Here is a 23992-nt window from a genome sequence, read left to right as displayed (position 1 = left end):
AGCTGAATAAGGCATGATCCTGGCACTCAGGTGGTAGCTGCCTACAGTTAAGTGGAACACGGTGGCTAAGGGGAGAGAATAGAGTTATTCTGAAATAAACTGATTTTAGAACATTTATTTTTCAACAGGAGATGTGGGACATGTGGATTTGGGATATGAATTCATTTGAAAAACCACTTTGGGGTAAGTTGATAGTTGGGAGTGAATGACTTTAGGGCTCTACTTCTCTTACATTGGGGTTTGATCTTACAGCTAGCTTCTTAGGTTTTAAAAATTATGTTGATTTGGGGGGGTTGTTCCAAGATGGCCAAATAGGAACAGCTCCAGTCTACAGCTCCCAGCGTGAGCGACGCAGAAGACGGGTGATTTCTGCATTTCCAACTGAGGTACCGGGTTCATCTCACTGGGGATTGTCAGACAGTGGGTGCAGTACAGTGGGTGCAGCACACCAAGCGTGAGCCAAAGCAGGGCGAGGCATCATCTCACCTGGGAAGCGCAAGGGGTCAGGGAATTCCCTTTCCTAGCCAAGGGAAGGGCAGACAAATGGCACCTGGAACATCAGGTCACTCCCACCCTAATACTGCGTTTTTCTGACGGTCCTAGCAAACTGCACACCAGGAGATTATATCCCGCGCCTGGCTTGGAGCGTCCTGTGCCCACGGAGCCTCGCTCATTGCTAGCGCAGCAGTCTGAGATTGAACTACAATGCGGCAGTGAGGCTGGGGGAGGGGCACCCGCCATTGCTGAGGCTTGAGTAGGTAAACAGAGCGGCCAGGAAGCTTGAACTGGGTGGAACCCACCGCAGCTCAAGGAGGCCTGCCTGCCTCTGTAGACTCCACCTCTGGGGGCAGGGCATAGTCGAACAAAAGGCAGCAGAAACGTCTGCAGACTTAAATGTCCCTGTCTGACAGCTTGGAAGAGAGTAGTGGTTCTCCCAGCACAGAGCTTGAGATTTGAGAACGGACAGACTGCCTCCTCAAGTGGGTCGCTGACCCCCTAGTAGGCTAACTGGGAGGCACCCCCCAGTAGGGGCAGACTGACACCTCACATGGCTGGGTACCCCTCTGAGCTGAAACTTCCAGAGGAACAATCAGGCAGCAACATTTGCTGTTGACCAACTTTCACTGTTCTGCCGCCTCTGCTGCTGATACCCAGGCAGACAGGGTCTGGAGTGGGCCTCCAGCAAACTCCAACAGACCTGCAGCTGAGGGTCCTGACTGTTAGAAGGAAAACTAACAAACAGAAAGGACATCCACACCAAAACCCCATCTGTACATCACTATCATCAAAGACCAAAGATGGGGGAAAAACAGAGCAGAAAAACTGAAAATTCTAAAAATCAGAGTGCCTCTCCTCCTCCAAAGGAATGTAGCTCCTCACCAGCAACAGAACAAAGCTGGATGGAGAATGACTTTGACGAGTTGAGAGAAGAAGGCTACAGACGATCAGACTTCTCTGAGCTAAAGGAGGAAGTTCGAACCCATGGCAAAGAAGTTAAAAACCTTGAAAAAAGATTAGACGAATGGCTAACTAGAATAACCAATGCAGAGAAGTCCTTAAAGGACCTGATGGAGCTGAAAACCATGGCACGAGAACTACGTGACGAATGCACAAGCTTCAGTAGCCTATTCGATCAACTGGAAGAAAGGGTATTGGTGATGGAAGATCCAATGAATGAAATGAAGCGAGAAGAGAAGTTTAGAGAAAAAACAATTAAAAGAAACGAACAAAGCCTCCAAGAAATATGGGACTATGTGAAAAGACCAAATCTACGTCTGATTGGTGTACCAGAAAGTGAGGGGGAGAATGGAACCAAGTTGGAAAACACTCTGCAGGATATTATCCAGGAGAACTTCCCCAACCTAGCAAGGCAGGCCAACATTCAGATTCAGGAAATACAGAGAATGCCACAAAGATACTCCTCGAAAAGAGCAACTCTAAGACACATAATTGTCAGATTCATCAAAGTTGAAATGAAGGAAAAAATGTTAAGGGCAGCCAGAGAGAAAGGTCAGGTTACCCACAAAGGGAAGCCCATCAGACTAACAGCTGATCTCTCGGCAGAAACTCTACAAGCCAGAAGAGAGTGGGGGCCCATATTCAGCATTCTTAAAGAAAAGAATTTTCAACCCAGAATTTCATATCCGGCCAAACTGAGCTTCATAAGTGAAGGAGAAATAAAATACTTTACAGACAAGCAAATGCTGAGAGATTTTGTCACCACCAGGCCTGCCCTAAAAGAGTTCCTAAAGGAAGCACTAAACATGGAAAGAAACAACCGGTACCATCCACTGCAAAAACGTGTCAAATTGTAAAGACCATCAAGGCTAGGAAGAAACTGCATCAACTAACGAGCAAAATAACCAGCTAACATCATAATGACAGGATCAAATTCACACATAACAGTATTAACCTTAAATGTACATGGGCTAAATTAAAAGACACAGACTGGCAAATTGGATAAAGAATCAAGACCCATCAGTGTGCTGTATTCAGGAAACCCATCTCATGTGCAGAGACACACATAGGCTCAAAATAAAGGGATGGAGGAAGATCCACCAAGCAAATGGAAAACAAAAAAAGGCAGGGGTTGCAATCCTAGTCTCTGATAAATCAGACTTTAAACCAACAAAGATCAAAAGAGACAAAGAAGGCCATTACATAATGGTAAAGGGATCAATTCAACAAGAAGAGCTAACTATCCTAAATATATATGCACCCAATACAGGAGCACCCAGATTCATAAAGCAAGTCCTCAGTGACCTACAAAGAGACTTAGATTCCCACACAATAATAATGGGACACTTTAACACCCCACTGTCAATATTAGACAGATCAACGAGACAGAAAGTTAAAAAGGATATCCAGGAATTGAACTCAGCTCTGTGCCAAGCAGACCTAATAGACATCTACAGAACCCTCCACCCCAAATCAACAGAATATACATTCTTCTCAGCACCACACCACAGTTACTCCAAAATTGACCACTTAGTTGGAAGTAAAGCACTCCTCAGCAAATGTAAAAGAACAGAAATTATAACAAACTGTCTCTCAGACCACAGTGCAATCAAAATAGAACTCAGGATTAAGAAACTCACTCAGAACCGCCCAACTACATGGAAACTGAACAACTTGCTCCTGAATGACTACTGGGCACATAACGAAATGAAGACAGAAATAAAGATGTTCTTTGAAACCAACGAGAACAAAGACCCAACATACCAGAATCTCTGGGACACATTCAAAGCAGTGTGTAGAGGGAAATTTATAGCACTAAATGCTATAAAAAGAGAAAGCAGGAAAGATCTAAAATTGACACCCTAACATCACAATTAAAAGAACTAGAGAAGCAAGAGCAAACACATTCAAAAGCCACCAGAAAGCAAGAAATAGATCAGAGCAGAACTGAAGGAAATAGAGACACAGAAAACCCTTCAAAAAATCAATAAATCCAGGAGCTGGTTTTTTGAAAAGATCAACAAAATTGATAGATCGCTAGCAAGACTAATAAAGAAAAAAAGAGAGAAGAGTCCAATAGATGCAATAAAAAATGATAAAGGGGATATCACCACCAATCCCACAGAAATACAAACTACCATCAGAGAATACTATAAACACCTCTACGCAAGTAAACTAAAAAATCTAGAAGAAATAGATAAATTCCTCAACACATACACTGTCCCGAGACTAAACCAGGAAGAAATTGAATCTCTGAATAGACCAATAACAGGCTCTGAAATTGAGGCAATAATTAATAGTTTACCACCCAAAAAAAGTCCAGGACCAGACGGATTCACAGCCGAATTCTACCCAGCAGTATAAGGAGGAGCTGGTACCATTCCTTCTGAAACTATTCCAATCAATAGAAAAAGAGGGAATTCTCCCTAACTCATTTTATGAGGCCAGCATCATCCTGATACCAAAGCCTGGCAGAGACACAACAAAAAAAGAGAATTTTAGACCAATATCCCTCATGAACATCGATGCAAAAATCCTCAATAAAATACTGGCAAACCAAATCCAGCAACACATCAAAAAGCTTATCCACCATGATCAACTGGGCCTCATCCCTGGGATGCAAGGCTGGTTCAACATATGCAAATCAGTAAATGTAATCCAGCATATAAACAGAACCAATGACAAAAACCACATGATTATCTCAATAGATGCAGAAAAGGCCTTTGACAAAATTCAACAGCCTTTCATGTGAAAAACTCTCAATAAATTAGGTATTGATGGGACATATCTCAAAATAATAAGAGCTATCTATGACAAACCCCCAGCCAATATCATAGTGAATGGGAAAAAACTGGAAGCATTCCTTTTGAAAACTGGCACAAGACAGGGATGCCCTCTCTCACCACTCCTGTTCAACATTTTGTTGGAAGTTCTGGCCAGGGCAATCAGGCAGGAGAAAGAAATAAAGGGTATTCAATTAGGAAAAGAGGAAGTCAAATTGTCCCTGTTTGCAGATGACATGATTGTATATCTAGAAAACCCCATTGTCTCAGCCCAAAATCTCCTTAAACTGATAAGCAACTTCAGCAAAGTCTCAGGATACAAAATCAATGTGCAAAAATCACAAGCATTCCTATACACCAATAACAGACAAACAGAGAGCCAAATCATGAGTGAACCCCCATTCACAATTGCTTCAAAGAGAATAATATACCTAGGAATCCAACTTACAAGGGATGTGAAGGACCTCTTCAAGGAGAACTACAAACCACTGCTCAACGAAATAAGAGGATACAAACAAATGGAAGAACATTCCATGCTCATTGATAGGAAGAATCAATATTGTGAAAATGGCCATACTGCCCAAGGTAATTTATAGATTCAATGCCATCCCCATCAAGCTACCAATGACTTTCTTCACAGAATTGGAAAAGACTACTCTGAAGTTCATATGGAACCAAAAAGAGCCCGCATTGCCAAGTCAATCCTAAGCAAAAAGAACAAAGCTGGAGGCATCATGCTACCTGACTTCAAACTATACTACAAGGCTACAGTAACCAAAACAGCATGGTACTGGTACCAAGACTGAGATATAGACCAATAGAACAGAACAGAGCCCTCAGAAATAATACCACACATCTACAACTATCTGATCTTTGACAAACCTGACAAAAACAAGAAATGGGAAAAGGATTCCCTGTTTAACCAATGGTGCTGGGAAAACTGGCTAGCCATATGTAGAAAGCTGAAACTGGATCCCTTCCTTACACCTTATACAAAAATTAATTCAAGATGGATTAAAGACTTACATGTTAGACCTAAAACCATAAAAACCCTAGAAGAAAACCTATGCAATACCATTCAGGACATAGGCATGGGCAAGGACTTCATATCTAAAACACCAAAAGCAATGGCAACAAAAGCCAAAATTGACAAATGGAATCTAATTAAACTAAAGAGCTTCTGCACAGCAAAAGAAACTACCATCAGAGTGAACAGGCAGCCTACAGAATGGGAGAAAATTTTTGCAGTCTACTCATCTGACAAAGGGGTAATACCCAGGATCTACAATGAACTCAAGCAGATTTACAAGAAAAAAACAACCCCATCAACAAGTGGGCGAAGGATATGAACAGACACTTCTCAGAAGAAGACATTTATGCAGCCAAAAGACACATGAAAAAATGCTCATCATCACTGGCCATCAGAGAAATGCAAATCAAAACCACAATGAGATACCATCTCACACCAGTTAGAATGGTGATCATTAAAAAGTTAGGAAACAACAGGTGCTGGAGAGGATGTGGAGAAATCGGAAGACTTTTACACTGTTGGTGGGACTCTAAAGTAGTTCAACCATTGTGGAAGACAGTGTGGCGATTCCTCAGGAATCTAGAACTAGAAATAGCATTTGAGCCAGCCATCCCATTACTGGTTATATACCCAAAGGAACATAAATCATGCTGCTATAAAGACACATGCACACATATGTTTATTGTGGCACAATTCACAATAGCAAAGACCTGGAACCAACCCAGATGTCCAACAGTGATATACTGGATTAAGAAAATGTGACACATATACACTGTGGAATACTATGCAACCGTAAAAAATGATGAGTTCATGTCCTTTGTAGGGACATGGATGAAGGTGGAAACCATCATTCTCAGCAAACTATCGCAAGGACAAAAAACCAAACATCGCATGTTCTCACTCATAGGTGGGAATTGAACAATGAGAACACTTAGACACAGGAACGGGGACATCACACACCAGGGCCTGTTGTGGGGTGGGGGATGGGGGAGGGATAGCATTAGGAGATATACCTAATGTAAATGACGAGTTAATAGGTGCAGCACACCAACATGGCACATGTATACATATGTAACAAACCTGCACGTTGTGCACATGTACCCTAGAACTTACAGTATAATAATAATAAAAAAATTATGTTGATTGGACTTTATGCTTCATATACAAACAAGAGAATGGTTTGTACTAAAACCCCAGTTTGAGAAATGTAACAATAAAGCATAGTCCCAACACTAATTAATTAGTATACTCACTTCTGATTAGGGAGGTCAATCTGAAGGCTAAATAAGGACCAGGTTCAGAAACTGAAAGATACTTGTTATATAGGATTTAACCTGCTTGAACTTAACCCAGCAATCCTGTCATGTGATCTGGAAATCATTCCCAGAGCCAGTGTTGAAGATACAGGATGAAAGTTTGTCTGTGAGCTTTGCTTTGCAGTATTCCAAATGACCATTTGAGTTCTTGTTGTGTAAGTGTACATGAGAAAGGCTCTCCATTGTTTGTTTAATCTGAGAAGGTGCCTCTAGAAATAATACCATTTAAAATTTACCAAGTGTGTACTGTCATGTATGAGTGTCTTGTTCATTTTCTTATATAGTTTAGTGCAATGGGACTATAAGGAAGATATGTTTTTCTCATTTAAAGGAACAAAGAGGCTCAGGTTTTTGCAAATACTGTAACATTGCTAGGGGTCACATAACTAATAAGTGTTGGAACTGAAATTTAAACTCATTTGAATTTCAGCATTTGGTTTAATAGACACTTATTTCTGTCTTAATGTGCTGATTGTGTGGGGGTTCCCAAGACCCACCGGCAGGTTCAGCGATTGGCAAGAAGGACCCACACGATCCAGCATACAGTTGTACTAACAGCTAAGATTTATTACAGTACAGGAAAAAGGTGCATGGGGTGAAGTTCAGAGGCAAACAGGCACAAGCTTCCAAGAGTCTCTCCCTGTGGAGTCACACAGGATGTACATAATTCCTCCAGCAATGAATTGTGACAACATGTGTGAAATGTTGTCTACTAGGGAACCTCATTAGAGAGTCAGTGCCCAAGATTTTTATTGAGTCTGGTCATGTAGGCATCTCCTGCCTAGCACATACCAAAATTCCAGATTCCCAGAAGGAAAGCAGGTGTTTATACAAACAATGTTATTTGTAAAGTTTAGGCACAGTGAATGAATCACGCTTATCATTTAGGGAAAGTTTTATGTCACTGTAGGGAACTATTCACCATTTAAGTTTCCACGTGCCAGCCAAGGGCCAGTCTCTACAACCAAGTCCTTCTAAGGATAGCAACCTTAGGCCTGTTAACTTTTTTCCTGTACACTGATTTATTCATTTGAAGAAGTTGTGATTATTATCATTCAGCTTTCGACAAGTAATAAGAAAAGTAGACATTATGGCAAACTAAATTATCTAATGGAATCTGTTTTGTGGAGGGTGGAGAGGTCCCAGTTGTTGCTGATTTTCTGGAAGGATGCACACAACATAAAGCTGTACTTATGGCTCAGGTTTATTACAGCAAAGGATACAATGCAGGAAGAAGGTAAATGGTAGAGTGGGTAGGCATAGGCTTCCAGGTCCCCTCTCAGTGAGAATCACAGGGACATGCTTTTCTCTCCAGCAGTGAGTGATAGAGACACATGCACGATGTCTCTAGTCAGAGAAGCACACAAGTGGTACAGTCCAGAGTTCTTACAGGGAGCTAGTCACATAAGCACATTCCTACCGTATGACCAGCTCTGGTAACTGAAACTTGGGACCCCACACCAGATACCAGGTACACATAATAAATCTTAATGATTACTTTAAAACAATGCTGACAGCCTGGTACATCCTGTCTCACTGCCTGGAGCATACACAAAAAGATCATTAACAAGTGACTGTGAACAATCCAGGAACATAGTTCTCAGAATTTGGCTAGGGTCATTGCCTTGACTCCAGGAATCCATCCCCTAGAGATTAGCACGACCTAAGTAAAACGGACCTGCTGTGTTAACTCGATTCACACAGTTGAAATACTGTTGGAAATGTTGAATGCAATATTTAATGCTAGATACAGTCTTTAGAGTATGATATTCTAAACATATAAACAATAATTGATGGTAAAATAGCTGACCAATTTTGTTTCTCTGAGAAGTTTGTAGATTTTTTTTTTAAATTAGGGTTTCATAGATTGTTTTCTTTTAGGGTGACTTTAGATTTCCTGTTTTTGTCCACAGCTATTTGTATTATATAATGATATGTGTTATGTTAAAGAGTAATACAAAAATATTAAGTTAAAGACAGTTATTTTAAAATTAACCTTCACTTTGTGAAGGTCTTCCTTGTGATTGGCTTTATAACACAATGGGATCCTTTTTTTTTTTTTTTACAGAATTTGCAGAATTGCGGAAATAATCAGTTTTGCAGAAAGCACATCAGCCATAGTTTTTTTAAAAAAGAATGTCTGATTCCAGGATATGGAATCAATCTTTGCTGCTTTATTTATTGCTAGTTGAAACCTGCTTTATGTTATACAGAAACAACAAAATGGATGGTGACAGTCCCATGCTTAAAAATGGGACATTCTGAGTTAACATAGTTAAATAGATTCCCATATTTTTCCTTATTGCAGAACTTTACAGACCCTTTAGTAGGATAATATGCAATGTGAATCTACCAGGACAAATAGAGTATAAACTGTTTCCTCGAATTACTTGACTCTGGAATCTCTTTAGTGAGGACTGTCTCAGTTACTGGTGCTGCAATAACAGCGTTCTTTAGAACAAAATGGACCAGAGGGAAAGACTGTCTTAAGGACAGGGAAAGGCCATTAGAGGGTTTTAGGTCAAAGAGAGACAGAAACAAAACAATTGTAGAAAAAACTTAAACAAAACCTTGTATCATATGCTGCTTTCTCATAAAACCTGTTCAGAAACTTCCCTATCTTGATGTTTCTTTGCCTGTCAGGTTTCCTTAATTGATATTTCTCTTTTGTAATGTGAATGGCATGTCTCTTAGATTGGTGTTCAACAATGTGATTAGATGTGGGTCATTACCTTCATGCTTGTACCACCTATAGTACCTGACACAGTATCAAGAACATCATTGGCCAAGACTTAATAAATATCCAGAGAGCATGAAATGAGTTGTGACTCAAAAATACAGGCATGTCCCTGTTACTGTACTTTGTTTCATTGTACTTCATGGATACTACTTTGTTTTTTTTTTTTCAACAGATGGAAAGTTTGTGGCAATCCTACACTGAAAAAGTCTATAGGTACCATTTTTCCAACAGCATCTGCTCACTTTGTGTCCTTATGTCACATTTTGGTAATTCTTAGAGTATTTCAGAGGTTTTCATGATTATATCTGTTGTGGTGATTTTTGATTAGTGATCTTTGTTGTTATTATTGTAATCGTTTTGAGGTGCCACAAACTTGTGCCCATACAAGATGGCAAGTTTAATCAATAAATGTGTCTTTTCTGACTGCTCCACGGAACAGCCGTTTCCCTGTCTCTCTCCCTCTCCTCGGGTCTCCCTGTTCCCTAAGATACAACGCATATACCACCACACTCTGCTGAGCAACAGTATTGGAAGCATGCAAATTAATAACCCTACAGTGTCCTCTAAGCATTCAAGTGAAAGGAAGAGTCATGTGTCTCTCACTTAAATCAAAAGCTAGAAAAGATTACACTTAGTGAGGAAGGCATGTCTAAAGCAGAGATGGGCCAAAAGCTGGGCTTCTTGTGCCATATAATTTGAAAAGTTCTGAATGGCAAGGAAGAGTTCTTGAAGGAAGCTACTCCACTGAACACACAAATGATAAGAAAGCAGAACAGCTTTATTGCTGGTAAGACAGTTTTAGTAGTCTCCATAGATCAAACCAACCTCAACGTTCCCTTAAGCCAAGCCTAATCAAGAGCAAGGCCCTAACTCGTCAATGCTGTGAAGGCTGAGAGAGGTGAGGAAGCTGCAGAAGAAAAGTTTGAAGCTAGCGGAGATTGGTTCAGGAGGTTTAAGGAGAGAAGCCATCTCCACAATGTAAAAATGAGTGTTGTTGTAGAAGCTGCAGCAAGTTATCCAGATCTAGCTAAGACCGTTGGTGAAGGTGGCTACACTAACAAACAGATTTTCAATGCAGACAGAACAGCCTTTTATTGGAAGAAGATGCCATCTAAGACTTTCATAGGTAGAGAGGAGAAGTCAGTGCCTGACTTTAAAGTGTCAAAGAACAGACTGACTTTCTTAGTAGGTGATAGTGCAGCTGGTAACTTTAAGTTGAAGCCAATATTCAGTTACCATTCTGAAAATTCTAGGGCCCTTAAGAATTACACTAAATCTATTCTGCCTCTGCTCTATACATGGAACAACAAAGGCTGGATGACAGCACATCTGTTTACAACATGGTTTATTGAATAATTCCACTGTTCAGACTTGCTGCTTAATAAAAAAGATTCCTTTCAAAATATTACTTTTCATTGAGAATGCACCTAGTTACTCAAGAGCTGTGATGGAGATGTGTGATGAGATTAATGTTTTCATGCCTGCAAATACAACATTTATTCTGCAGCCCATGAATCAGAGAGTAATTCCGACTGTCAAGTCTTACTTAAGAAAGACATTTCATAAAGCCATAGTTGCCGGGTCTGACCCGCAGACCCTGACCAAGCGATGGATGAACAAATGCACTCAGACAGGTATCCAGTGAAAGAGTGGGCTAGGGGAACGGGCTGCTCATGGACCCCAGGGATGGTGTTGTAAAGAGTTGTGGCAGCTGTGGCCCTGACAAGCTGGTGCTGCAGGCATTTATTTATACAGATTTAATGACAAAGGCCTTAAGTCAACACACTTGTGGGTAATTAACATGATGCTCCCCCCCCCCCCACCCCACTCCCCAGCAGTCCTGCACTCAGATGATTAAAGGCCAGGTTCCAAGGCCTAAGTAAACTAAGTTATCTAGATCAGTTTCTTTACATCTCCTTGTTATCTAACCTAAGCTTTCAGGCACAGGATAAGAGAATCTGGCTGCCTTCAGCCAAATCCTTTTCCGAAGCTTTTGTAAAATCTCCCGGCCTTCCAAGAAGGTTTGCATCTTTCTACAATTTTTCCCACCACATTGACCAGTCTCCTACACATAGCTGCTGTAGACAGTGATTCCTCTGGTGGATCTGAGCAAAGTAACAGAAAAGAGTTTCACCATTCTAGATGCCATTAAGAACATTCATGGGAGGAGGTCAAAACATTGACAGGAGTTTGGAAGAAGTTGAGTTCAACTGCAGATGTGGTGGCAATAGCAAGAGAACTAGAATTAGAAGTGGAGCCTGAAGATATGGCTGAATTGCTGCAATCTTAAGATAAAACTTGAATGGATGAGTAGTTACTTCTTATGGATGGGGAAAGAAAGTATTTTCTTGAGACAGACTCTACTTCTTGTGAGGATGCTATGAACACAGTTGAAATGACAACAAAAGATTTAGAATAATCCATAAACCTAGTTGATAAGGCAGTGGCAAGGGGTTTGAGAGGATTGACTTCAATTTCGAAAAAAGTTCTACTCTGGGTAAGATGCCATCAAACAGCATTGCATGCTATCGAGAAATCTTTCATGAAAGGAAGAGTTGATGTGGCAAACTTCATTTTTATCTTATTTTAAGAAATTGTGACAGCCACTCCAGCAGCCACCACCCTGAACAGTCAGCAGCCATCAACACTGAGGCAAGACCCTCCACCAGCAAAAACAATACGATTCACTGAAGGCAGAGATGATTGGTAGTATTTTTTTTTTTTTTTTTTTTTTTTTTTTTTTTTGAGACGGAGTCTCGCTCTGTCGCCCAGGCTGGAGTGCAGTGGCGCAATCTCGGCTCACTGCAAGCTCCGCCTCCCGGGTTCACGCCATTCTCCTGCCTCAGCCTCCCAAGTAGCTGGGACTACAGGCGCCTGCCACCACGCCCGGCTAATTTTTTGTCTTTTTTAGTAGAGACGGGGTTTCACCGTGGTCTCGATCTCCTGACCTCGTGATCCGCCCGCCTCGGCCTCCCAAAGTGCTGGGATTACAAGCGTGAGCCACCACGCCCGGCCAATTGGTAGTATTTTTTAGCAGTAAAATTTTTAAATTAAGGTGTACACGTTACTTTTAAAGACAATGCTGTTGCGTACACACTATAGTATCAACATAACTTTTATTTGTACTGGGAATCCAAAATATTTATGACTCATTTTACTGGATATTTGCTTTATTTTGGTAGTCAGGAACCAAACCTGCAGTATCTCTGAGGTATAACTGTAGTGAAACTTCATTTTTTAAAGGAACAACAATATAGTAGACATAAAAGTAGGTGCTATGCATTTATTTTAGTAATGATATCATTTTGAGAAACATTTTTGGAATTTTATTTTAGACTTCTCTTAGACGTCTCTTGAGTTTGGCTCCTTTTCCCATCAACATTAACTTATTTTTTGTGATCTTTATGCTTGTTTGATTTGTAGAATTGTTCCACCATAAACATTTAAATACTTTTAACTACTAGATTTCTTTTTTTTTTTTTTTTTTTTGTCAGACAAAGTCTTGCTTTTGTCCCCCAGGGTGGAGTGCAATGGTGCGATCTCGGCTCACTGCAACCTCCACCTCCCGGGTTCAAGCAATTCTCCTGCCTCAGCCTCCTGAGTAGCTGGGATTACAGGCACCTGCCACCACACCCGGCTACTTTTTGTATTTTAAGTAGAGACAGGGTTTCACCATGTTGGCCAGGCTGGTCTCAAACTCCTGACCTCAAGTGATCCACCCACCTCGGCCTCCCAAAGTGCTAGGATTACAGGCGTGAGCCACCGTGTCCGGCCTTAACTACTAGATTTCTTTTGCAGTATTTGGAATATTATTTTAAGTAATTAAATGATCAATCATAGCTACTACATTCTTTTTTTGCCTTATTAAAACCTACCCTTTAAGATCAGGAATAACACAAGGATGCCTGTTGTTATCTTCCTTTTTCAATATGTTATTAATACTAGAAATCTTCACAAGGTAGCCGAATTTAAAATCAATAAAAATACAGGTGCATTTCTGTAAATCAGCAGTAAGCAAAATGATACCATTTCAGGTAGAAAAAAATATAAAGTATCTAACAAGTATTTTCTAACAAAATTTGTGTTAAACTTTTAAAAGAAAACTATAAAATTTTATTGGAAGATGTTAAGGAAGGTCTAAATGAATGGAGAGAGAGAATATTTTTATAGATTTAAAGATGCTTTTGGAAAGGTAGCAGATCTCTCCAGTTATTTATAGATTTATTTATAGAGAAGATTTTCTTAAAACATAGAAAATATGATTCTAGTCAGAATCATGTCAACTTTTCTTTTTGGGTTAAAAGTTGATTCTAAAATTTTTGAGGAAGACTTAACAGGTCAAGAGTAACCAAGACACTCCTAAAGAAGTTGTGATAGTTGAGAAGACTTGTTTTACTATATATGAAGAATTAGTATAAAGCTATAAAAGTTAAGACAACAGTACGGTATAGGGAGAGATAGATCAATAGAAGAGAATGTGGAAACCCAGAAACTTGGCTTGTGAGAAAGTTGATATTGCACTCCTTTAGAGACAGCTTTCCATAAATAGTTCTTGGACAACTGGTTATCCACATAGGAGGGAATGACATTGAATCCCTGCTTAAATGGGAAAAGCAAACCTTTAACATTTTTAGATATTAAAACATTGTAATGATTTCTAGATAGAGAAGATTTTCTTAAAACATAGAAAATATGAGCCATAAAAGATGCTACTTTTTTTGTTTTAGAGATGGGGGTCTTGCTATGTTGCCTAAGTTGGTCTTGAACTTCTGGCCTCAAGCAATCCTCCCACCTTGGCTTCCCAAAATGTTGGGACTATAGGCATTAGCCACCATACCTAGACAAAAATGCTTTTTAGTAAGAACACTGGGAAAAGAGCTGGGGACGGTGGCTCATACCTATAATTCCAGCACTTTGGGAGGCTTAGGCGGGAGGATTGCCTGAGCCCAGGAGTATGAGAGCAGCCTGGCCAATATGGTGAAACCCTCTCTCTACAAAAAAAAGTACAAAAATTAGGTGGGCATAATGGCGTGTGCCTGTAGTCCTAGCTCGGGAGGCTGAAGTGGGAAGGATTCACTGAGCCCAGGAGGTTGAGGCTTCAGTGAGCCATGATTGTGCCACTGCATTCAAACCTGGGCAACAGAGGGAGACCCTGTCTCCAAAACCCTGGGAAAAGATATTGCAGTACATTTAACTCACACAAGGCTACATTAGGATCTTCACAAACTAACAAGAAAAACACAAAACAACACATCTAGTAGAGCAGTGGACCAAACTTCAGTAGGCACATTAGAGAAGAGGAAATGGAATGATCAGTAATGTCAGAGATGGTGGGGAAATGCAAATTGAAACTATATTAAGATACCAATTACATCAGATTGTCAAAAATAAAAATGTCTGACAATAATAAGTGTTGTCAACGATGTAACACATCCACCACATCCAGTGATATAACAGTTCACATTTGGTGGGTGGTTTCAGCCACCTGGGAAAACAAATTGGTGATATCTGATCATATTGAAAATATGCATACTGTGCGACCTAACAACCATATGTATATACTTTAGATCAGTGGTCGGTGTGATGACTCATGAGTTAAGAATGGTTTTTAACATTTTTAAGTGGTTGAAAAAAAAAATTTTGTAATTTATAATGTGAAAATTATGTGAAATTCAAATTTAGGTGTCCAAAAATAAGCTTGGAATATTGTCACACTTGTTTACATACCTCTTACAGATGCTTTCATGGTACAACACTAGAGTTAAGTTGTTGCAACAGACACTGCATGGCTCAAAAAGCCTAAAATCTTTATCATCTGGCCCTTTGCAGAAAATATTTACTGACCTCTTCTCCAAATAAATTCTCTTGCACATGCGTACTAGTAAACATGTTCAGGAATGGTCTTAGCAGTATTGCTTGTAATAACGGAAACCTAGAAAGAACCCAAATGTCCATTAAGAGTAGAGTGGAGAAATAGGTTTGCTAATCCAGTGGAATACTATTTAGTAGTGAAATGGAATTGGATGCATGGATGGATCCAAGCATATGGATGAATCTCTTAGCATATGGATGAATCTCAGAAACAGTGTTAGAAAAAAGCAAGTCAGGTTTTTCCACTTATAAGCAGTTCAGAAACAGTCACGTATAAACAAGGCATTGTTAAAGATACTCGTGAGGTTAAATTATCAAGACAAGGAAGGACCATAAGTTAAGAATAGGGATTGCCTTTGAAGAGTTGGGGAAGAGATGGGATTTGAGAGAGAACTTTAAAAGTCATGTTCTTATTGTTAAACCAGGTGGTGGAGATGTGTGTTGTGTTGTGATCATTTATTTCTGTGACACGTTTTATACGTACTCTTGATATTTTATGTTTTTGTGATCTGGGGCATTAAAAAGTATCTTTTCAAATAGTCAAGTCTGTCTCATAATATATAATTATGACCCACAGAGGGGAAGCTCATCAGCAGACTAGAAGCTGCTTTTTACCTATAGTCCCCTCTCCCCTGGTTCCCCAAGCATTCTGGTTGTGTCAGGAACCCAATTCAGATTTTCTTAAGCAGAAAAGGGGACTAATAGGAGGATTCCTCGGTGGGTCACTGAAGCCAAGGAAGAGTCAGGGACTTGGTCACTGTCAGGGCGCTCTGCCTCTCATCTGTATGTCTCTGCTTGGCCACATTCTCTTTAGCTGCAAGTGGCCTTCTCCATGTCGGGGGCAGTGTGACTGAGTGCAGTCCTAGTGCACAGCCTTCCAGATCTGTGACTCAAGAGGCCAAGGAGTCAGGTCCTGTGGTTAGCCTGGCTAGGTCATACTGTGGCCAGGCAACTGGATCTGTTACCAGAAGAAACCCTTCGAGGAGGGGAGGAGAGGTTAAGGGTCAGAATCATGAGCCAGGCAGGCACTTTTGTTTGTAACGGTTACATATGTATTAATTGTAAAGCAATATGTGTGGTATTTTGTCACACCTTTGTGTGGATATCAGGGCTGTTTTGACGTTAACACTAAGATGTTGCCTAAGACATGGCACTGAGACATGGCTGAGGTGGGAAGAGGGGTTAGAAATGTCTGTTGAGCATATTACCTGTTAAAAATCAAAATACAGCATGATCAGCTCTCCTGCCACTTTATAGTCACACCCGTCTCCTTCCCTTCTTCCCATAAGGACATTTAAGGCATTGAGTACTTGAGTCTAAATGGATGTTACAAACTTGGTTTAAAACATAACACATATCTGGCTGGGCGCAGTGGCTCACGCCTGTAATCCCAGCACTTTGGGAGGCCGAGGCAGGCAGATCACGAGGTCAGGAGATCGAGACCATCCTGGCTACCATGGTGAAACCCCGTCTCTACAAATACAAAAAATTAGCCGGGTGTGGTGGCGGGTGCCTGTAGTCCCAGCTACTCAGGAGGCTGAGGCAGGAGAATGGCGTGAACCCAGGAGGTGGAGCTTGCAGTGAGCCGAGATCGCGCCACTACACTCCAGCCTGGGCAACAGAGCAAGACTCCGTCTCAAAAAAATAAATAAATAAATAACACATATCTACTATTCTGAATGACTGGAAGGGCATTTAACCTATTGGTGTTTAATTGGGATGCAAATTTGTAGGTAGTTTGTCTCTTTTGCTTTTCTGTTTGCCAGATTCTTTGCTTTGAACATACATTACTTTACAAACAGGAAAAATATAAACTTTTAAAGGTAATCCTGTAAGTCAGTTTATAATTCCACTCAAGACACTAAACACTGTATTCTCTAATTTGAAACATTTGAGCCAATAAATTTTATAGGAGTTTATTTACATCATGACTACCCCAAATGATAAGCTTGTTCTTCTGACCTCTAAACTTGAGGTAACACCTGGGAAATAACTACAGAAAGAGAATATCCAGGTTTTAATGGAATGTGGACGTCAATCTGGGCAGGAATTTTGGATTGATTATTTGCTAATTTTTGTTAAACACTTACGTTGAATAAGAAGACTCTAAGACCTGAAAATTGGTTCTCCTTTTTCTTTGGCCAGTGAATAAGGCTTCTCAGTGCTAAATTTTGATCAGTAATCACTTGACAGCTCAAAAACTGTGGCAGAAGTATTGGCCTGAACACTTTATAGGAAGCTGGGAATACAAATTGAAGCCTGCGAGACTGGAGCCGTACTGTGGCTACTAGGGGTAGGCCAGAATAGCTGCTATTTGGTTTTGACAATTTTGGCCTCAGTTAGCTTTCCACATATTCACTTTTATATTGCTATAAGGTAGGATCCAAGTTTATTTTTTAATTATATGGAAAGCCACTTGTCCCTGCACCAATTTTCTTTGTAGTAGCATCTTTTTAGTTTTTCACACTTGTATGGATTTGTTTTAGGATACCACATGGTTTTAAATACGTCTGCTTTATAATTAAATCCAGTCCAGGCCAGGCATGGTGACTCACATCAGTAATCCCAGCACTTTGGGAGGCTGAGGCAGGCGTATCACTTCAGGTGAGGCATTCAAGACCAGCCTGGTCAACATGGTGAAACCTCATCTCCTAAAAATACAAAAATTAGCTGGGCATGGTGGCATGCGCCTGTAGACCCAGCTGCTTGGGAGGCTAAGGCAGGATAATTGCTTGAACCCAAGAGGCAAAGGTTGCAGTGACCCAGGATCACACCACAGCACTCCAGCCTGGGTGACAGAGCAAGACTCTGTCTCAAAATAAATAAGTAAATGAATAAATAAATCCATTCCCCAAAGCCTCATTTGGGTTTTGATAAGAATTATATTGAATTTGTAGATTAGTTTTGGGAATAACCTGGTATTCGTTTTCTCATCTATTCATTAGTTAGTTGTTCTTTTGTATTCTTCAATAAAGCTCCACAGTTTTCTTCACCTCTTGCACCTATTGGGTTTTTATAGCTATTTTGAATGTGTTTTTGTTTGTTTGTTTGTTTGTTTGAGATGGAGTCTTGCTCTGTCGCCCAGGCTGGAGTGCAGTGGCGCAATCTCAGCTCAGTGCAAGCTCCACCTCCCGGGTCACATCATTCTTCTGCCTCAGCCTCCCTCCCAAGTAGCTGGGACTACAGGCACCCGCCACCACGCCCGGCTAATTTTTTGTATTTTTAGCAGAGACGGGGTTTCACCGTGTTAGCCAGGATGGTCCCGATCTCTTGACCTCGTGATCCACCCGCAGTCCCCCAAAGTGCTGGGATTACAGGCGTGAGCCACCGTGCCTGGCCAGTTTATTTTATATATTCTAATTAGTTATTACTACCATATAGGAGCACGACTGATGTTATATGTTCATCTGTAATCATCCACCTTATGAAATCAATAATTAGCTCTAATGGTTTATCTGTTGATTCTTAAATAACTTTTATGTGGAATTCATACCATTTGCAGATGATAATTTTGTTTTTTTTCCCCCAATCCTTAATTCATTTTCTTGTCTGTTGCTTGGACCTTCAGTACAGTGTCAGACTGAAGTGAGGATACATAACTTGCCTTGTTTTAACTGAAGCTCCATCATTAAATATGTTTACTGTAGATTAAAGAATTCCCTTTCTAGTTCTAGTTTGCTGTTGAAGTTTTCTGTTGCTGAGTAATGAATTACCTAAAAGTTTAATGGCTTTAAGCAATGAAGTTATTATCTCATATTTTCTTTGGGTCAGGAATGGAAGACCAGTATATTCATTTTTACACTGCTGTGAAGAAATACCTGAGACTGGATAATTTATGAAGAAAAGAGGTTTAATTGACTCACAGTTCCACAGGCTTACCAGGAAGCATGACTAGAAGGCCTCAGGAAACTTAAAATCATGGCAGAAGGTGAAGGGGAAGCAAGCATGTCTTACCATGGAGAAGCAGGAGAGAGAAAGAGGTGGGGGAAGTCCCACACATTTGTAAACCATCAGATCTCCTAAGAACTCACTCATCCCCAGAACAGCAAGGGGGAAATCTGCCCCCATGATCCAGTTACCTCCCACCAGGTCCCTCCCCCAATACTGGGGATTACAATTCAACATGAGATTTGGGTAGGGACACAGAGCCAAACTATATCAAGCAGCTTGGCAGGATAATTGGCTCAAGATCTTTCATGAGGTTGTACTCAAGATGTCAGCTGGAGCTGCCGTCATCTGAAGGCTTGCCTGGGGCTGCTTTCAAGGGTGTCTCACTTTCATGCCTGGCAGCATAATGTTGGTTGTAAGCAGGAGGCTTCAGTTTCTTACTATGTGGACCTCTGCATAGGAATGCTTAAGCATCCTTCTGACATGGCACTGACTTTCCCCAGAGTGTGATCAGAGAGAGAGCTGGGGGAGGCCATAGAGTATTTAATGACTCAGTCTTCACTTCCATCATATTCTGTTGCTTAGAAGCAAGTCACTAAGTCCAGCCCACACTCTAGGAGGAAGTTAAATGACACAAAAACTATTTTGTGTGTTTCTTTTAGTCTGTCTGCCCTACAGAGTAGCATAAGTCAAGGGCTTCTGTCTGGATATCCTTACCTCAGGCCTCTCTTTTGAGCCCTGTGTATATCCAAACAGCCATGGTAGCATCTCTCATTGAAGGTTCAAAGGTACCTCATACTCAACATGTCCAAAATCACACTTAATGTTTCTTCCCATCTTCTCCTCCCCTCCAAAAATTGGTCCATTTTCACTGGTCCCTGTTTCCATGATTGACACCTTTCTCTATCCAGTTGTACAAGCTAGGATTGAGTTTGTCCCGTCGTATCTCTTGAATCTTCCTACTTTTATCATCTCCAGCTTCATCTCACATCACAGTTTCCTTTTCTTTTTCTTCAGTTCACTAGCTTTTCAGTGTTGGGCTCCTTTCTGCTATGGAGGCTTTACTATTCACTGCCTGTAATGCTTATTTTCCCTCAAACCATGTCTTTCTTAGGGAAGCCTTTTTGACAAAGTCAAATCTATTATAGATGTGTGTAGAGCTGTGTACCTTCTTTCAAAGCAATTATCACAATTGGAATTTCACATTTATATGATTATTAATGTCGGCTTCCCTGGAGCCAACTCTGAACTTCATAAAGTCAGGGAGTGTGTGAATTTTGTTCACTCTTGTATTCCCTGCATTTGACACATTCCCTACATTTACTGTTTGGGTGATTGAATGAGTTAATAAGTGAATTAATACATTGTTTGGTTATAGTTCTGTTTGAGAAATAGAGCAAATAGAATATAAAATTAATAAAATAGGCTCTATTGTATTAGAGGATAACACTTGTCTTTTTAAGTCTTTTAGTTTTCTTGGCAGAAACTCTAGCTGTTAATTAAATAAATAGATTTGTTGAAGGGTCTCATATGTAATACCTGTGTCTGGTTAGTATGATGTAAAACTAGTGATCCTGGCTCTGGGTGGCTGGGAGAGTGCTGTGTTCTCAGGAGAGAGGAGTAAAGCTTGGATCCAAGGGAATGAAGCTTTGTTTTCTCGGAAAGTTACTATCGAGCTGAGATTCTCTGAAACTTTCTGGAGAGCTTTGGTTAGAAATATGAGGGGTAGGAGAAAATCATTCGGCCCTAGAAAATACTGATTAATCTTTGGGAAAATTTGGCATATGATATTAAGAATAGGATCAGGGTTAGGCGTGGTGGTGCATGCCTATAATCCCAGCATTTTGGAAGGCTGAGGTGGGTGGATCACTTGAGACCAGGAATTCAAGACCAAGCTGGGTATAAAGTGAGAACATGTCAAAAAAAAAAAAAAAAAGAGAAGAAAAAGGAAGGGAGGAAGGGTGGGAGGGAAGGAGGGAAGGAGAGAAGGAGAGAAGGGGGGAAGGAAGGGAGGAAGGGAGGGAGGGAAGGAGGGAAGGGAGGAAGGAAGAATGGAAGGGAGGGAGGGAGGGAGGGAGGGAGGATTGGATCAGAAGTTTACTGATATGCAAATGTGCCCTGACTTAAGATTTTTTGACTTTATGAGAGTGTAAAACCATCACAATTTATATGTAATGTATGGTATTCAGTAAATTGCTTAAGATATTCAACACTTTATTGTAAAATAAGCTTTGTGTTAGATGATTTTGCACAACTATAGGCTAATGCAAGTGTTCTGAGCACATTTAAGGTAGGCTAGGCTAAGCTATAATGTTCTGTTGGTTAGTTGTATTAAAGGCATTTTCGACTTTCGACTTAAGATGTTTTCAACTTATGATGGGTTTATTGGTACATTACCCCATCATAAGTTGAGAAGCATCTGTAATTAATCACTATACTTTGATATTAACTCTAATTTTATATAACTTTAAAAATAAGTAGTTAAATGCATTTCAAATGGAAGGTTTTAACTGACTGTGATTGGGACAAAAAAGCAACTTTTAGTTACTTCCAAAATGAATTCTGGTATGTGTCTTTTGAGAAAACATAAAACAATTTCTCTCTTTGTAAAACTGGCATTGTTTCTTTGAGATATCTTCTCCCCCATGTTTATCTATTTTTAAGTCGATTGAGATTGAATTTATGTACAGTAAAATTCATCATTTTAGGTTCAGTTTTATAAGTTTGTACAATGGACACAGTTGTATGACCACCACCCCAAGAAAGTTATGGAATGTTTTCATTGCCGCAGATTCATTTATGGGCAATCCCGTATTCCTTTTTCAGCCCTTGGCAGCCATTGATCTGATTTATTGCTGGTTGCTGGGTGGTGTTTCATTGTATAAATATAGTGCAATTTGTTTATCCGTTTATCAGATGATTGACATTTGGATTGTTTCCAGATATTGATGATTATAAGTAAGCTGCTATAAAGATTTGCATACAGGGCTTTGTGTGGATATGTTTTCCTTTCTCCTGAATAAATAGGAATGGGATTACAGATTCTTATGGGGAGAAACTCAGCTGTTTTCCAGAGAGGCTGTATCATTTTGCATTCCCACTGGCACTGTATTAGAGTTCCAGTTACTCCAATTCCTTTCCAGCACTTATTTTTCTTTTTTGTTTTAGCTGTTTTCATCAATTCATAGTGATGTTTCATTGTGGTTATAATTTAATGTTGAACTTCTTTTCATGTACTCATTTGCCATCTGAAAAAAGTGTTTGGCTTTTTTGGTAAAGTGACAGTTCAGACCTTTTGCCCATTTTATTGGATTGTTTATTTTCTTATTGTGTTTTGAAAGTTTTTTATATATTCTGGATACAAGTCATCTATCAGATATGTAATTTATAAATATTTTCTCCTAAATTTGTGACTTGCTTTTTATTTTCTTTCAAAGAAAAATTGGAAGTTTTAACTTAATCAATAAAGGTGTATCACCTGCATATAAACAGGTATTTTCTGAATGGTGTCTTTTGAAGATTAATTAGGAAGTCCATTTTATTTTTTTTAATGGTTTGTGCGTTTTTGTTCTATCTAGGGAATCTTTGCCTAAGATCTCAAGGTCTCAAAAGATTTTATTCTATGTTTTATTCCAGATCTAGTTCAAAAATTTGAGTTAATATTTGTATGTGGTATAGGATATGGGCCAGTATTTGTGTTTTTATTGTATATGGATATCTAATTGTTCTGGGACCGTTGAAAAAACTATTCTTTCTCCGTAACAATGGACTGTGTATGTGTGGGTCTTTTGTAGAGAGCAGGGCTTGGCTTAGTGCTAAGGTTAGCACTCACTGGTGCACTCTTGTCACCAATAATGTTGTCTGTTGTGACAGACAGTGCTTTTGCTGTGCCGAAGATTCCCAGATGATGTCAGTCTTATCCTCTTGGAAGAGTGGGAAATTGCTCAGGTGAAGGCAACACCAGCAGTCTCTGGAAAATGTGGAATGTTCTTTCTTACTTTATTGGGGGAACACAGCCCATTCACGTGGGCCCTTTTCTATTTTCCCTAAGTGTCCTCCGGTCTGAGAAATAAACGGAAAGAGTACAAAAGAGAAATTTTAAAGCTGGGAGTCTGGGGAAGACATCACGTGTCAGCAGGTTCCGTGATGCCCCCAAGCCGTAAAACCAGCAAGTTTTTATTAGTGATTTTCAAAAGGGGAGGGAGTGTACGAATAGGGTGTAGGTCACAGAGATCACATGCTTCACAAGGTAATAAAATATCATAAGGCAAATGGAGGCAGGGCGAGATCACAGGACCGGGGTGAAATTAAAATTGCTAATAAAGTTTTGGGCACACATTGTCACTGATAACATCTTATCAGGAGATAGGGTTTGAGAGCAGACAACCAGTCTGATCAAAATTTATTAGGCGGGAATTTCCTCGTCCTAATAAGCCTGGGAGCCCTACGGGAGACCGGGGCTTATTTCATCCCTTATCTACAACTGTAAAAGACAGACGTTCTCAAAGCGGCCATTTCAGAGACCCCTTGGGAAAGCATTCTCTTTCTCAGGGATGTTCCTTGCTGAGAAAAAGAATTCAGCGATATTTCTCCTATTTGCTTTTGAAAGAAGAGAAATACGGCTCTGTTCCGCCTGGCCCACAGGCAGCCAGACTTTAAGATTATCTCCCTTGTTCCCTGAACATCACTGTTCTCCTGTTCTTTTTTCAAGGTGCCCAGATTTCATATTGTTTAAACAATTTGTGCAGTTAACGCAATCACCACAGGGTCCTGAGGCGACATTCATTCTCAGCTTACAAAGATGATGGGATTAAGATATTAAAGCAAAGACAGGCATAGGAAATCACAAGAGTATTGATTGGAGAATTGATAAGTGTCCATGAAATCTTCACAGTTTATGTTCAGA

At 40.1% G+C, this 23992-nt stretch overlaps 1 protein-coding gene across 5 annotated transcripts in view; it reads left to right on the top strand.

Annotated features, from left to right (window-relative positions):
• Positions 1–23992, top strand: part of GALNT1 (polypeptide N-acetylgalactosaminyltransferase 1) — a 139831-nt gene that overhangs the window by 44708 nt on the left and 71131 nt on the right. For 2 of the 5 annotated variants that reach the window (XM_063640204.1, XM_063640206.1), the window contains exon 2: positions 129–183. The exons of 2 other annotated variants lie outside the window; for them this stretch is intronic. The gene's annotated coding sequence lies outside the window, so the exon portion shown is untranslated. Of the gene's footprint in view, positions 1–128; positions 184–18966; positions 19179–23992 lie in introns of those variants that run through there. One more of the 5 variants, XM_055234385.2, reaches the window with a different exon arrangement.

This window comes from Symphalangus syndactylus, chromosome 1 (genome assembly GCF_028878055.3).
Source record: "Symphalangus syndactylus isolate Jambi chromosome 1, NHGRI_mSymSyn1-v2.1_pri, whole genome shotgun sequence".
NCBI classification, from domain to species: domain Eukaryota; kingdom Metazoa; phylum Chordata; class Mammalia; order Primates; family Hylobatidae; genus Symphalangus; species Symphalangus syndactylus.
Note: the sequence above shows the minus strand (reverse complement) of the source record. Positions and strands in the feature narration are given on the sequence as shown.